The 13,979-nt window shown below is 42.7% G+C and overlaps 1 protein-coding gene across 3 annotated transcripts in view; it reads right to left on the reverse strand.

Moving 5' to 3' along the window:
- Positions 1-13,979, reverse strand: part of USF1 (upstream transcription factor 1) — a 931,515-nt gene that overhangs the window by 762,424 nt on the left and 155,112 nt on the right. The window contains exon 2 of one of the 3 annotated variants that reach the window (XM_044059393.1): positions 6,650-6,817. The exons of the other annotated variants lie outside the window; for them this stretch is intronic. The gene's annotated coding sequence lies outside the window, so the exon portion shown is untranslated. The remainder of the gene's footprint in view (positions 1-6,649; positions 6,818-13,979) is intronic. 3 annotated transcript variants of the gene reach the window in all.

A 13,979-nucleotide genomic window follows, 5' to 3' on the forward strand; every position in this document is an offset into this window, starting at 1 on the left:
CAGTAGTTCTGGTGCAATGCAACTCCGTGTGACCAGTCAATATGTACAGCAAGTGGCAATACAACAAAAGACGTGACAAATTATCTAAAATGCCAGGCTGTGATTTTTACTTTTACAAGAATGTTCTTTATTGCTGACACTGCTAACGCAGCAGGGATAAATCACAACATGTCCTGCTACACATGCTGGAGGGACATTACGAACATATTCTAGTTAAATGATGTGTAAATAGAGAAAAGCAATACTTGGAAATACCCATCAGCATTATTATGTTGCCCTTTTCCCCACCATATTATTTACATCCTTCCAGAAACTCGAGGGGTTTTAGAAATTATTATTTTGAAGTGTAGTATACTAATCTTGTTTAGCACAATGTGTTTGAGACTGACATATTTCTGTAAGAGCAATACAGATTCTTTTGCCAGTCATCTTTAGTTTTCTCATTCTTGTTCCAGGCTGCTTCCATTTCAGATGCAAGTTCCCAGACTACTTTGTTAATGCTGGTACCTTGCATGAGCTTGTTCTAATTTGCCAACCTAGTACAAATAAATTCAAAGGATGAGTAGCACTGTGCTGAAGATGAAGATTGGCACAGAACTGATGTCTGGAATACAGGTGAGCTGTAAGCAATGGCAGCCTCTGGGTCTGTTCCTTACAACCGAATGGGGAGACAAACATTTACCACACTACTCCAGTCTCCTTTAGCTGACTGTATACAGGAGTCTTCTTAATACTATGCTTACATGCTATTCCTGTTCTAGCTATTGTGTTGGTGTACTCTTCACCCAACGCACGGTGCTTAGTTCCTTAACTACTTTAATACACTTCAACCCAAACAATATTCTTCAGATACGTAAAGCTTAACTGCCAGCTGATGATTACTCAGATGGTTACCTCATGTAAGAGAAGTTGAGAAGTTGTTGGGAGTCTATTATCCAATACACAATGTTTTGTACACCTCTCTTTCTGTTAAGTCTAAAAGATAGTTAATAAGCTGAATGCAGCCAGGTGATAAGCACTCATTATGGTTTCACAGCCCATTCAGAGTTACCATGGTACACATTAAAGTCTCCAAAAACTACTACCTCACTTCAGTAATGTTCCTCAACAAAGGCAAGAGATCACTCAACTTCTTGGCTTTTTTTTTTTTTAAACCTAAATTCAGCCCATACACATACATTTTATTTTTTGTTAACCAACAAATGTCATTAGTGCTCCTCTATGGAATATGTTATGAAGTAACTAGTCATGCACTTTGAACATTAAGTGTCCCATAAACCACCAAAGCCACTCCACCAACTTTCTTATCACAATCATTTCTACAAACTGAACAGTCTGGGATACACATCCCACTAATGTGTATTTATGGCCTTAGCCTCCTCTCTGATACTGCAAAGTACATTCATACAGTCAAACTGTGACTTGTATTAAAGAATCTTATAGTCTTTAGGCATCAACATGCAATATACATGGCGGCACAGTGGTGCAGGGGTAGCGTTGTTGCCTCACAGCAAGAGGTTGTCCGGTTCGATTCTCAGCTGGGGTCCCTTCTGTGCGGAGTCTGCATGTCCTCCTTGCATTCATGTAGGTTTCTTCCGGGTGCTCCGGTTACCCCCCACATTACAAAAACATGCGTCTGGAGCATTTCTTCCTAGGCCTCCGCTGAAAATTGGCTTATTCCAAGTTGGACTTTCATGGTTAACAAATACAAATTAAAATAATACTTTAAATGCTTCTAATTTGCTGAAAGATTTATTCTAATGGTCATATTTACTGGCCTTTCCTGGCTCTCAATTGCTTTCAATGTCTTTTACAAAAATATAAACTCCATGAGACTAAGAAATGTCTGAAGTTGTAATGCAAATGTGACAAGACGTAAGTTATGTACTTAAAAATACAGGTCCATGTTGTCTCATTTTCATCAGTATCAACATTTCCGTTGTCAGATCAGATCCAGCCTCGGCATCTTCTTCCAGAGCTTTGGATTCAAGACCAACTCCTCTCTTACAAACAATCCCCTTCTGTCAAATTATCCCAGATAGAGTTTGCAGACTGTTTCTAACCATAGAGAAAATATCTCAACAAGAATAAAACACCTATGTAATAAAATAACTTAGTATGCCAAGCTTGGTAATATAACCTAAAGCAGACAGGGTCTCTGTAGAGGCCTGTCAAAGCAACAGAAGTTTGCAGATGGCAATCTTGAAGGTGGAAGGAGGGAGGGATGTTGAACAGGATGAAACCAGTTATGGTAAGTACATAACTTTCATATCCAATTTTGTCCATTTTTGTCCCCGATTCATCGTTTAGGAGAGATTCCCATGCTGCCCTAAAGAGACCTGGGTGGTATCAAAGAAGGACGTTTCTGAGAATGGTAGAACCAAAGAATGCGCAAGCTCTAAACCATGCATTTGATTTGTAACGAGACATATATGTATGAAACGTTGAGCAAGTTGCTGCTGGACAAATGTCAATGGGAATTCTTCCCAAATGTTATAGAAGTAGCAACTCCTCTATTGGAATGAGCTTTTAATTTTGAATGTATAGACAATCCTCATCGTTTATATATACAAGAGAAATGCAGTCTGGCAGCCACTTAGAATTTGTAACTTTTGACACATGATTTCCCAATTTTGCTTTAGAAAAGTACAAGTAGATACATATATATTAGCCTTTGTTAGGGTAAATGGGTAAAAGACCAGCAAACCAATGAATGCATTCAAATTTACTTCAGAAGAAACTTTTAAGAGAAAGATAGGATTTGATCTCAATGACACTACTTCTGTGGAAAATGAGAAAGGGTGGCTAGCATGACAGGGCTTGTAATTCAGAAATTCATTTAGTGGATATAATGGCAATTAGGAAAACAGTTTTCCAAGAAAGGTACTTAAGGTCAGCCAATGCTGCTGTCTCAAAAGATTTCCAAGTCAATGTAAAATTATTGCATCCCACAAGGGAAACTGGGTTCTGAATTGGAGGCCTCAGCAAGGTTAATTTTAGGGCTTGTAGATCTGGAAAAGACATCCCAAATGGGTGGCTCAGAAGATCTGGAATGGGATCCAGCACCCAGGACGGGTGTAGTAAATGAGGCCAAAGGAAGGGGGACCGAACCTGGCAGGGCCAGAACAGGGTAATGGGGATCTCCTTGGTCTTGCACTTCATGGCTTAGAAGAGACACAGCTGCCAAGTGTGGTCTAGAACATCTCTTGGTGACTGCCTCTATGGAAGGAAGAGGGCAAAGTAACTGCTGCACTTGCTGTTCAGGTTGAAGGCAAACAGGTCACACAGCAAGGTTGACCCCAGCAGCTGAAAATCTCTATTGCCACTGTCTAAGAGACCACTTGTGAGGTAATAAGACAGACCTACTCAACTTGTCCACTAGTACATTCAATGTCCCGGGAATGTACATTGCTACCAGAAAGTGATGGCAAGACATCATCCACTGATGGACGCTGATGGCCTCCTGGCAAAGTGGATAAGAGCATGATCATGTTCTTCCTTGTTTATCGACGGAAATTACACCCTTGTGTAAATAAGCCCTGGAAAGCTTGCAACTCTAACAGGACTGCTCTCAGATACTAATGTGAAGTTTGGCTTCCATGGGTCACCAATTTCACTTAAAAATGTCCCCCACTCTAAAAGGGAAGCATCCGTGGGTGGTTACTATAGCCTGAGTTGTCGGTGGACAGCAGGATCTCCCCTTTGCAATTGATGGAGAGGTTATAAACCAGATTATATGGTTTCTGCACACTTGAGTGAGATGGATTCTGGCAAGGAGGGGATAAATTCTGTGACCACTGGACTGAAAGCATCCAATGAAACACTGTCATGAGGTATAACTCTAGTGGGACTAAACTGATCATAGAGGTTATCAGACATAAAAACAAAGAATAAATCTTGATTGAGGTTAGGGATGCTTAACCAACCAAGAAGCCACTAGTCAATGACAGTACACTTGCTGTTGGAAGTTTGGCAATTTGTTGAACTATACTGATCTAACATACTATGAATTCTGTGTGTTGTGTAGGGGCAGTTTGATCTTCACATGACTGACACATAGTTAGTCATAACTGATCTGCAAGACGGGGCAGGAATACCTGCGGCTGGAACAGTAGAACCCTGGCAGTAAGTGTCAGAAGCCAATTGTCTAGATATGGGAAGACTTGGATCCCTTGCAGTCTTAGGTGAGCTGCTGCCACTGTCATAACCTCGGTGAACACCCATGCGGGGTGTGATTAGACTAAACGGTAGTTATCCATTTGGTAATGACTGGCTCCCAGCTGGAAATGAAGACATCTCCTGAACTGCCTTTCAATCTTTATGGTGGTAGGCATCTTGGTGATCTACAGAACATACGCAATAGTCCTTCCTCAACAGAGTTAGTATGGACGGTACCATGACCATCCAGAACTACTTCTGTTTGACAAACTGACTGAAGTGCCCAAGGTCCAATATTTGAGGTCCCCTGACTTCTTTGGAATGAAGAACCAGAAATAGACTCCAGATTCTAAGTGGTCAAAGGAACCAATTGGAGGACTCTTTTCTAGCAACTTTGAAAATTTTGTTGCTGCAGAATCCAGCAGATTGGGTGGAGTACCGGGAATCTTTAATCTTTTCTTTGGAGGATATAGTAAGGGAATGGTACAGGCTCTGGTGACTATCCTTAACAACCATGAATCTGAAGTAATGATTTACCAGCCTTGTGGGAGAAAGGTTAAGTGCCCACCCCCCCAGCTGCCTCCAGAATGCAGCAGACGAGTAACCTTTCAGGAGCACTGGTAGGATTTCTCAGTGAAGGAACAAGGAAACCCTGATTCTGTGGTCAGCCCCTGCCACTGCAGCAATGTCCATTCGAGTTGCCTCCTCCTCTCAATTAGAGATGGGGGGTCTATCCCTAGGAGTGTTATGGTGAAAACCCTGCGACTTCCTAAACCACATTTTCTTACCTCCCCTTTGATTCCTGGAATAGGATCTTTGAGTGGACAAACTGATTCCTTACAGCAAACAGGGTCTTAGCATCTTGTTCACTCCTGATAAGCATCTCTAATCTTGGGTCCAAACAGTAAGGCCCCATCAAAAGGGGCATTAATAAAGGATGTCTTGAAGTTTTCTGTGACATCACACAGCTGCATCTGGCCATGGCGATACACGGTAATGCCTGTACCAGCTTCTCTTGCTATGCCATCTGTTCTGTTGGATAGCAGGCACATGGCCACATTAGTTGTAGATTGCAGGGAAGACATTTGGGTGTCCACGTGTTTTTTTTTTTTTGACGTCCTAAGGCAAGTTACCTGAAGAGACTTGGAAATCTTCTTGATCAAGCCCCTCTGGAAACGTGTCAAGTATGCAAGGTAATTCAGTGCCCTGAGAGTAAAGGCTGCTGAAGCACAAGTTAGTTAGTTTCCCTAATCTGTCAAAAGCCATTTTCTCTCACTTAGTGGGAAAAATAGAAGAACTCTCCTCAGAAAGTGTTTTTCTTTGTGGCTGCTGCTACCACCATAGCATCTACTGGGTGACCTTTTGATCAGTGATTATCTTTCAGGACTTCTAAAATTCCACTGGCATTTTTAGAAACTGTTTCTGTAATATCAGGGTCCATCTTCTCTGTGCCATAGGACCTATTCGTGCATTTGCAGGGGAAACTACCCAGAATAGAGATGAGCCAGACACAAAAGCTTTGAGAAACAAACTCATCTGGAGAAGGTGTTTCAGTGGACCATCCCCCTTTTCAAATTCAATTCCAGGATGTCCCAAATGTGAGATCGTTCAGAGGGAATATGGGGGGGAATCCTTCCTCCTCATCCAAATCCATATCCTCAGCGATGAACTCAGAAGAGGAGAGTCTACGTGCTTCCATTTGCATGTCTGGTGGAGACAGATAAGAATCAGACTGGGAACTTAAGCGTTCAGTGGTCTCAAAGCCTATGGGTTCTAACTGTCCCTGTTGAACCAAATGAAAGGCATTAGAAACAGGATGCACTGAGTGTTGGGACAAACCCAAAATCTGTGCATGCACCTGCCTTCCTGGATCAGCCAAGGCACTTTTCACAGCCATGAAAGCAAACTCTGCAATTGGAGACATGGAAGTACTTTCTCTGCCAATTGACCTAGGAAGCCTTCCTGTTTCAGCAGAGGTTCACTCCGAAGAGGACCTCTGATCCAAGCTGCCAGGCACCGAGGGGAAGAAACAGCTTTGAAAATTTCAGGGTCAACTCCTCTACTGGTGCCCCAACACTACCACTTCAGCTCATGGACTCATCCCGATCAGATATCATCAGAGTAGAGACAGTAAGGGATGCAGTCAAAACCAAAGTCCCTTGGACTGTCGGATCTGACTGAGGTGGTCCTGAAGGGTTAGGATCCACGGAAACTGGATTTGAATACTGAACTGGTATCAGAGAAAAAAGTGCGACAAGAGTCCATGGGTCTGTTCCCAGACCTTTCCTCAAGGACACTACTGGAAGGACTTCCAGTTGCATCTGTCTCCTCAAAAATTTCCTCATCCTTTGGTCTACATCCATTTCTGAGGGACTTCTGGTGGATCGTACCTACCTCGACAATGAAGCTACTGATGAGGGTCTACAAGGTCGTTTGTCTTGGAAGACTTGTGAATAAAGCCATGAAATCACTGGCTCCAAAGAAAAAGTACCTCAATAGGAGGGGGCTCGGACCCGACTGACAGGTGGATCTGACTGCCTCAAAGGTTTTGGTATCAGACCCAATATACTAGACAGATCTGGGGACCTTTTTCTTGACTTGTCACGTGTCTTCTCTTCTGAATTCCTTTCTTCAGTCCTTTTCTTTCTTCTTCTCAGAGCTGGAAGAAAAAGATGAGGATCTTGTTTCAGAACATATTGTAGATGTGGGGGAAGCAAGCCTTTAATCATTTTTTCTTCCCTCCTACCCTGTACAACTCTACAGCCAAAGGCAGCACAATCAGAGTTTCCTTGAAGACAAGTGAAACCTAAACAATGTACACAGAAGGAATGGGAGTCTTGAGGAGATGTTAGACAAATCATCAGGATTTAAAAAGTGTTCATCAAAAAAATATGAACACACTATAAAAATAAACTTCATACATCTACAAATCTAGTATACATATATGCTACAATAATCTAAACCAGTTCTAAGAGAAGGAAAGTACAGTTTTGTACCTACCATAAATGTAGATGTTCGAGAGCCAATACAGCTGCAGTCATAACAGATGGGTTCTCCTGCCGTCAGGCGGGTCCTCGGTCGGCCGAATTCCAAAGTCTAGGTCCGGCGTCAGTTGTCGTCGCTTCTTCCCTGATGTCAGTGCGACAGGGGTACAAAGGAACCAGCCGACGCCATTTTCTTCAGTTTTTCTTGCCCCAGATGTCAGGTGCCCCCAGAAGGAAGGCAATAGATAAAATTATGTAATAATGCAATGCAATATAATCAAAGACCAGTAGTTGCAAGCAAATACACCATAAAAGAAGACCCCAAGAGGGGAAGGAGGGAGGGAAACCTGGACTGCAGCTGTATTAGCACTCCAACATCTACATTTATGGTAGGTACAAAACTGTACTATGTTCATCGTGCATACAGCTGCAGTAATCACAGATGGGTAGAATCCCAAAGCTAAGAAAGGGGTGGTAGGCACTAGGTGGAGCTAGGAGGAGCCAAAATGCCCTGCAAGACTGCAGTGGCAAACCCTGCTCTAGATTTGGAGTATAATGGTAGATTGTAGTGCCTAGAGAAGGTATGCACAGAACTCCAAGTGGCTGCTTCTAAAATATCCTTGGTAGAAACTCCTCTGAGGAAGGCTGTAGAGGTGGCTGTGGCCCTGGTAGAATGAGTTCTAATGCCTGTAGGTACAGTTTTGCCATGAAAGGAATAGCAAAAGCGTATGCAGTGGGCTATCCATTTTGAGATTGTCTGTTTGGATATTGACTTTCCTTGAGCTCCTACCGCATAGGCCACAAAAAGCTGTTCTGATTTTCTGAAAGGTTTTGTTCTGTCCAAATAATAACGCAGTTGTCTGTGGATGTCCAAGGAATGCAGTAATCTCTCCCTTTGTTTTGAGGATTAGGATAAAAAGTAGGTAAATGTATGGCCTGATTTAAAGCTACCTTGGATACCACTTTAGGCATAAAGGACGGGTTGGTACGTAATGAAACTCTGTCCTGATGGAAGATGATAAAAGGCTGGACAGCCACAAGAGCCTGTAGTTCTGAAACTCTACGAGCTGAAGTGATAGCCAGAAGGAAAGCTGTTTTCCAGGACAAATATTGTAAATCTGATGAGGCAGCTGGTTCAAAAGGAGGCAAAGTCAGTTTTTCCAAAATGAAATTAAGATCCCAAGCAGGTATTGGTTGTTTCCTTGGAGGTCTTAAATTTTTAGCCCCTCTGAGGAACTGTCTTAATACAGGGTGAGAGAATAAAGGTGGATCAGTGTTGTATTCTGCAGAAATGGCTGAGGCATGGATTTTGATGGAGGAGAACGAAAGTCCACTGCTTAGCAGTTCAGCCAAATATTGTAGTATTTGAGGTAAATTCAGTTTTCCAGGGCACTGGCCCTTTTTCTCATTCCAAACACAAAAACGTTTCCATTTTGCAGAGTAAGCTTTTCTAGTTGATGGCCTTCTGGCCTCCAAAATGACATCCTGCACCTCCTTGGAGAGCAGGGCCTGCTGCGATGCTAAGGAATCCTCCATGCGGCTAGATTGAGTGTTTTCAGCTGACTGTGAAGAGTTTTGAAGCTGTGCTGAGTCAGAAGAAGAGGCATTAGAGGCAGGGTCCATGGTGGGGAATGTGTCAGGCTCCTCAGGAGTGGGTACCAGTGTTGCCTTGGCCAGTCCAGAGCAATGAGGATCATCTGTGGTCTGTCTGCTCTGGTCTTCAATAGGACTTTGGGCAGCAGAGGAAGAGGTGGGAAGGCATAAACTGTCATTGATGACCAACTGAAAGAGAGCGTCCACTCTCCAGGCCTTTGGATGGAAGATCCTTGAGCAGAATTTTGCCAATTGATGATTTTTGTGGGAAGCAAAGAGATCTATGTCTGGCCTTCCCCATTCTTGGATTATTTCTGTAAAAACTTTTGGATGCAACTTCCATTCACGTGGATCTGTCATATTCCTGCTTAGGTTGTCTGCCAGCGTGTTTTCCTTGCCTGGCAAGTACTGTGCTTGTAGTTCCATTTGTAAGTCCATGGCCATGTTCCAAAGTGACATGGCTAGTCTGCATAAGGGATAAGAATGTGTTCCTCCCTGCTTGCTTATGTACCACATAACTGTGGTGTTGTCTGTTCTTATCAATAGCTGACCTGGTTGTAGAAGGTCCTTGAAAGCTGTAATAGCATTTATCACTGCTAGCATTTCTTTTTGGTTAATGTGAAGGTGCTTTTCTTTTCGGGTCCATTTGCCCTGAATGCACTGGTCTGTCATGTGCACCCCCCAGGCGTAGTCCGAGGTGTCTGTTGTGATGACTTGATTTGCTTGAGGCTTGCTGAATGGAAGACCTGTGTTTGTTTGGCATGCTTGAGCCCACCACAGAAATTCCTTTTGCAGACATGGAATTAGTGGTATTATTGTTTCCAAACTGTGGCTGTGTTGAGACCATATGTTTTTTAGGTACCATTGTAGTTTTCTCATATGCAGCTTTGCACATGGGATTAGTAAGATGCAAGATGCCATGTATCCCAGAGCCTGCAGGATTTTCCTTGCAGTCAACCTGGTGCAATTTGCCAGTGTTCTGAAATATTGAATTAGCTGCCCCTGCTTCTCTGGCGTGAGGTAGGCCATCTGGGGGTTTGTGTCCAAATTGGCACCCAGGAAAATTATCTTCCGAGAGGGTATTAGTCTTGATTTCTCTTTGTTGACTGTGTATCCTAGAGAGTTTAATAACATTATTACATAAGCCAGATGTTTCAGAAGAATGTGCTTGCTGTCCGCTTGGATCAGGCAGTCGTCCAAATAAGGGTATATTTGTATCCCTTGAAGTCTGCAGTAGGCAATTACTGATGCCAGGCATTTCGTGAATACTCTGGGCGCAGTAGATAAACCAAAGGGCAATGCAGAGAATTGATAATGGGTTGAACCTGCAAGAAATCTGATTTATCTTCTGCAATTTTGTCTGATTGGGACATGCAGGTATGCCTCCTTGAGGTCCAATGTTACCAGCCAAGACTCCTTGCCCAGCATGGGAAGAAGTTGCTGTAGAGTGAGCATCTTGAATTTTGGTACAAGTAGAAATGTGTTTAGGATGGATAGGTCCAAAATAGGTCTCCAATCTTTTCCCTTCCTTGGTACCAGAAATAGCCTGGAATAAAAACCTTGACCCTGTTCGTGCGTAGGTACCTCTTGAATAGCTTTCATGTTTATAAGATCTGAAATTTGCTTTTGTGCCTCTGCCCTTTGATTGTGTGGCAGGTTTGGCATGCCTTTCATTTTTGGAAGGGTATGAAAATGGAATCTGTAGCCTCTGTTTATAATGTTCAGGATCCATTTGTCCTTTGTGACAATATGCCAATTTTTTGAGAATAGTGCCAGCTTTCCTCCTAAGGGGGCTGCCATTTGAGACCTGGTTGGCATGAAAAGGGGAAAGTCATTGGTTTTGCTTTCTGAAAGATTGCGAGTTGTCCTCACCACCTCTTTGTGTAGGAGCTTGCCATTGTCTGCCTCTGTCGAGCCTTGTGTTTGCCCTCTGCCCTCGAGCCTGTATCTGCCTCTCTGGGGTCTGTCTGTGGCAGGAAAGGACCAGTTTTGGAAGGCCAATTTCTACAAAATGTGGCGGTTGCACCTGCAGAAATTCTTTCACAGTTTGCATTGATTTAGCCTTTTCCTCCATTTTCCGTAATACTTCCTCAGCATTTGCCCCAAATAGTACATCCTTTTGAAGAGGGTCTAGTAATTTAGCTTTGACATGATCAGGCAAGGCTTGTTCCTTGAGCCAGACATGCCTACGTATGACTGAGCCTGTAACAGCAGCTCTACATGAGTCCTCTAGAGCATCAAAACCACATTGTAAGGTATGTTTACCCACTTGTTCTGCACTATGCATCAAATACTGCAACTCCTTCATGTCTGGTTGTTCAGGTTGTGACATTTTACTTTTCAATTGAGAGAACAGAAACTGTTGGTATTTTAGCATATGAAACTGACAGTTTAAGGCCCTCATGGATAAGGTAGCGAGGTATATACCTTTTTCCCCACCTTTCTAAGGATCTGGAATCCCTCTCGGAAGGCAATGGGTTTTTGGCAATGGAGGCCTTAACTCCCTTGGGCCCCTGTGAGATGGTTTCTAGGTCAGCAGCATGGCTTTTGTATAGAAATTGGTGTGAGTCAGGAACCCTGTAGTACCTGTCAGGCTTAACTGGAGCTGGAGGAAGAGAGTCCGGGTTAAGGCAGGCCTCCGAGTAAACATCATCTAGGATGTCCAGAACAGGAGGAATAGCCAGAGGCCTGTGCTGGGGTAACAAAAGAAATTCCCTGAGCCTTTTCTTGGAATCTGAATAATCCTGGCCTTCCCAGTGGAAGTGTTCCCTTAAGGTATGCAGAGTTTCACCAAATGAGTAATCCTCAGGGGGGGATACAGAAGGAATAGATTCCTCTGCATCAGAGTCTTCAAAAGGGGAGTAAGACTGTTCCTGATAATCAGAGTGCTCTGAAATAATGGAGCCCTGATCAGAGGAGGGGGAATCTTCCTCCACTCTGGGTCTTTTGTCCGGAGGTGGCTGAGAACCTCTGATTAGAGTAATTAAATCCTCAGCCATTTTAAGCATCTGTTTCTTAGGCATGGGGCCTGGAGATGGGCCCTGTGTAGCTGGTCTCTTAGGGTGCATTGGGCCTAAACAAGGTATACAGAGGGAATGGAAATCCTTATGCGGTATTTGCTTCCCACAAGAAATACGATTATTAACTTTGTCTGACATCGGTCTGAGGCAAGAAAAAGTTTCCCCAACGGGGTACTTAGCTTTTAAGAAGACTTCGGTTCCAAATTTTTCGTAATCTCAGGAGCTGGCCGACCGGCACTTGCGAACTGCTTCAGCTTCGGGCACCACGCGGCAAGAAAGACTGAAGAAAATGACGTTGGCTGGTTCTTTTATACCCCTGTCGCACTGACGTCAGGGAAGAAGCGACGACAACCGACGCCGGACCTAGACTTTGGAATTCGGCCGACCGAGGACCCGCCTGATGGCAGGAGAACCCATCTGTTATGACTGCAGCTGTATGCACGATGAACATCTTATTGTTTTACTACTATTAACACACAGACACACACAAATACTATATTAGCTTAAGTTATAATGCAATAACAGAACTATCTAGAAAACTTGCACTATAGAAGACAAAAAAAGCTTACAAATTATCGAGCCATACCTCTCAACTGTACAGATTTTCACAGAATGTCCAGATTTTGGTCTCATATTTTTGGTCTGTTCCTCATAAAAATTGTGCTTTTTTGACAAATCACTAGGATGATTTAATGATTAAAGTCAATAAATAATGACAGTCATTTGAATTTCAGACTTTCTATCCTTCAGAAAATGTACAGGTTCATAGGTAGGTACTAGGCTATCTATTTATAAACCTAGCCAGAGTGTGTCGGCTTTCGCCACCCCATTGATTACAAAACCGCAATGAAATTAAACTCATTTTATATATATATATATATATATATATATATATATATATATATATATATATATATATATATATATACACATATACATATACATACATATACATACACACACACACACACACACACACACACACATACATACACATACACATACAGCATTTCTAACCAAGGATTCCCCAACATCTGATCCTCACTCTGCCCAGAAGCCATATATCACCACATCCACTTTCAAGGTCAAGCATGTGCCCACATCTTATATAAAACTACTCAAATTCAAATCATGCTCTACTTCATCAGACGATCTTCCAAGTGAATACCTTAAAATAGTATGGTAACAAATCCATTTGTCTAGCAACTTGTAGTTTATAAGACCAATATTTAAAATGTGTCCCTATTTTTGGGCCTCTGTTCCCCCACTTTATAAGGCTGTGTACAGATTTCATGGAGTAAGAGGTTGATTGTAGGAATCTAGTCCATACCTTATCCTATCGTTACACAATAATGTATCAACACTACAGCACATCTGAAAGGGAGGAGCAGGAAAATAAACAAGAACGTCCTCTTATTGTGACTGGACTATGAGAGCTCCTCCCTTTTAGATGTGCTGTAGTGTTGGTACAGTACTGTGTAGTGATAGGTTTAGGCATGGACTACACAATACTGTACCAACACTACAGCACATCTGAAAGGGAGAAGCAGGAAAATAAAGAACGTCCTCTTATTGTGACTGGACTATGAGAGCTCTCAGATAACACATCAGGGTAGAACAGGCAGAAACGAGATCGGAGGTCATTTAGGCAGTGGGAGGGAAATGTGGGGAAGGAAGGAGTCAGAGTCTCTGATCCAAAGCTCTGAAAGAAGGCACTGATGTGGGATCAGGCAACTCAAAAGCTGAAACGGATGAAAATAGACATCAGATCCACTAGTTTCTTGTAACTAAGGTGACACAACAGTCTGTAGGAATAGTCACTAAGACAGTTTCTTTACACATTGTGGTTCAGATTACATTTCACACATACCTTACAATTTCCACATAATCTTCTAGAACATCAGTCTACGACATGATGCTTTAAATCTTACCACAGGTTTGTAGCATCTACCTTCTGGGGCATACTTCTCAGTCTTTATTATAATTTTCATGGAAACAAGTAGAATATTGATCATAAAATAATGCATTACTCATTTAAATTCCTTTCTTATTGGGGGTAGTTGGATGCATCCAATTAAAGGTAGTAAGTCTTAACACCCACCCCATCCTTAGTATCAAACTTTTCTTATAGATTCATAGACATTCCAACTCCACTTAGTCCCTTGACCCTTCTCTCCTTGCCAGTACCCCTCCTCGAGCAGCACCCTCCTTCTCCAGGAGGGAG

The sequence above is a fragment of the Protopterus annectens genome, chromosome 17.part0 (assembly GCF_019279795.1).
Source record: "Protopterus annectens isolate FY-2018-M chromosome 17.part0, PAN1.0, whole genome shotgun sequence".
NCBI lineage: Eukaryota > Metazoa > Chordata > Ceratodontiformes > Protopteridae > Protopterus > Protopterus annectens.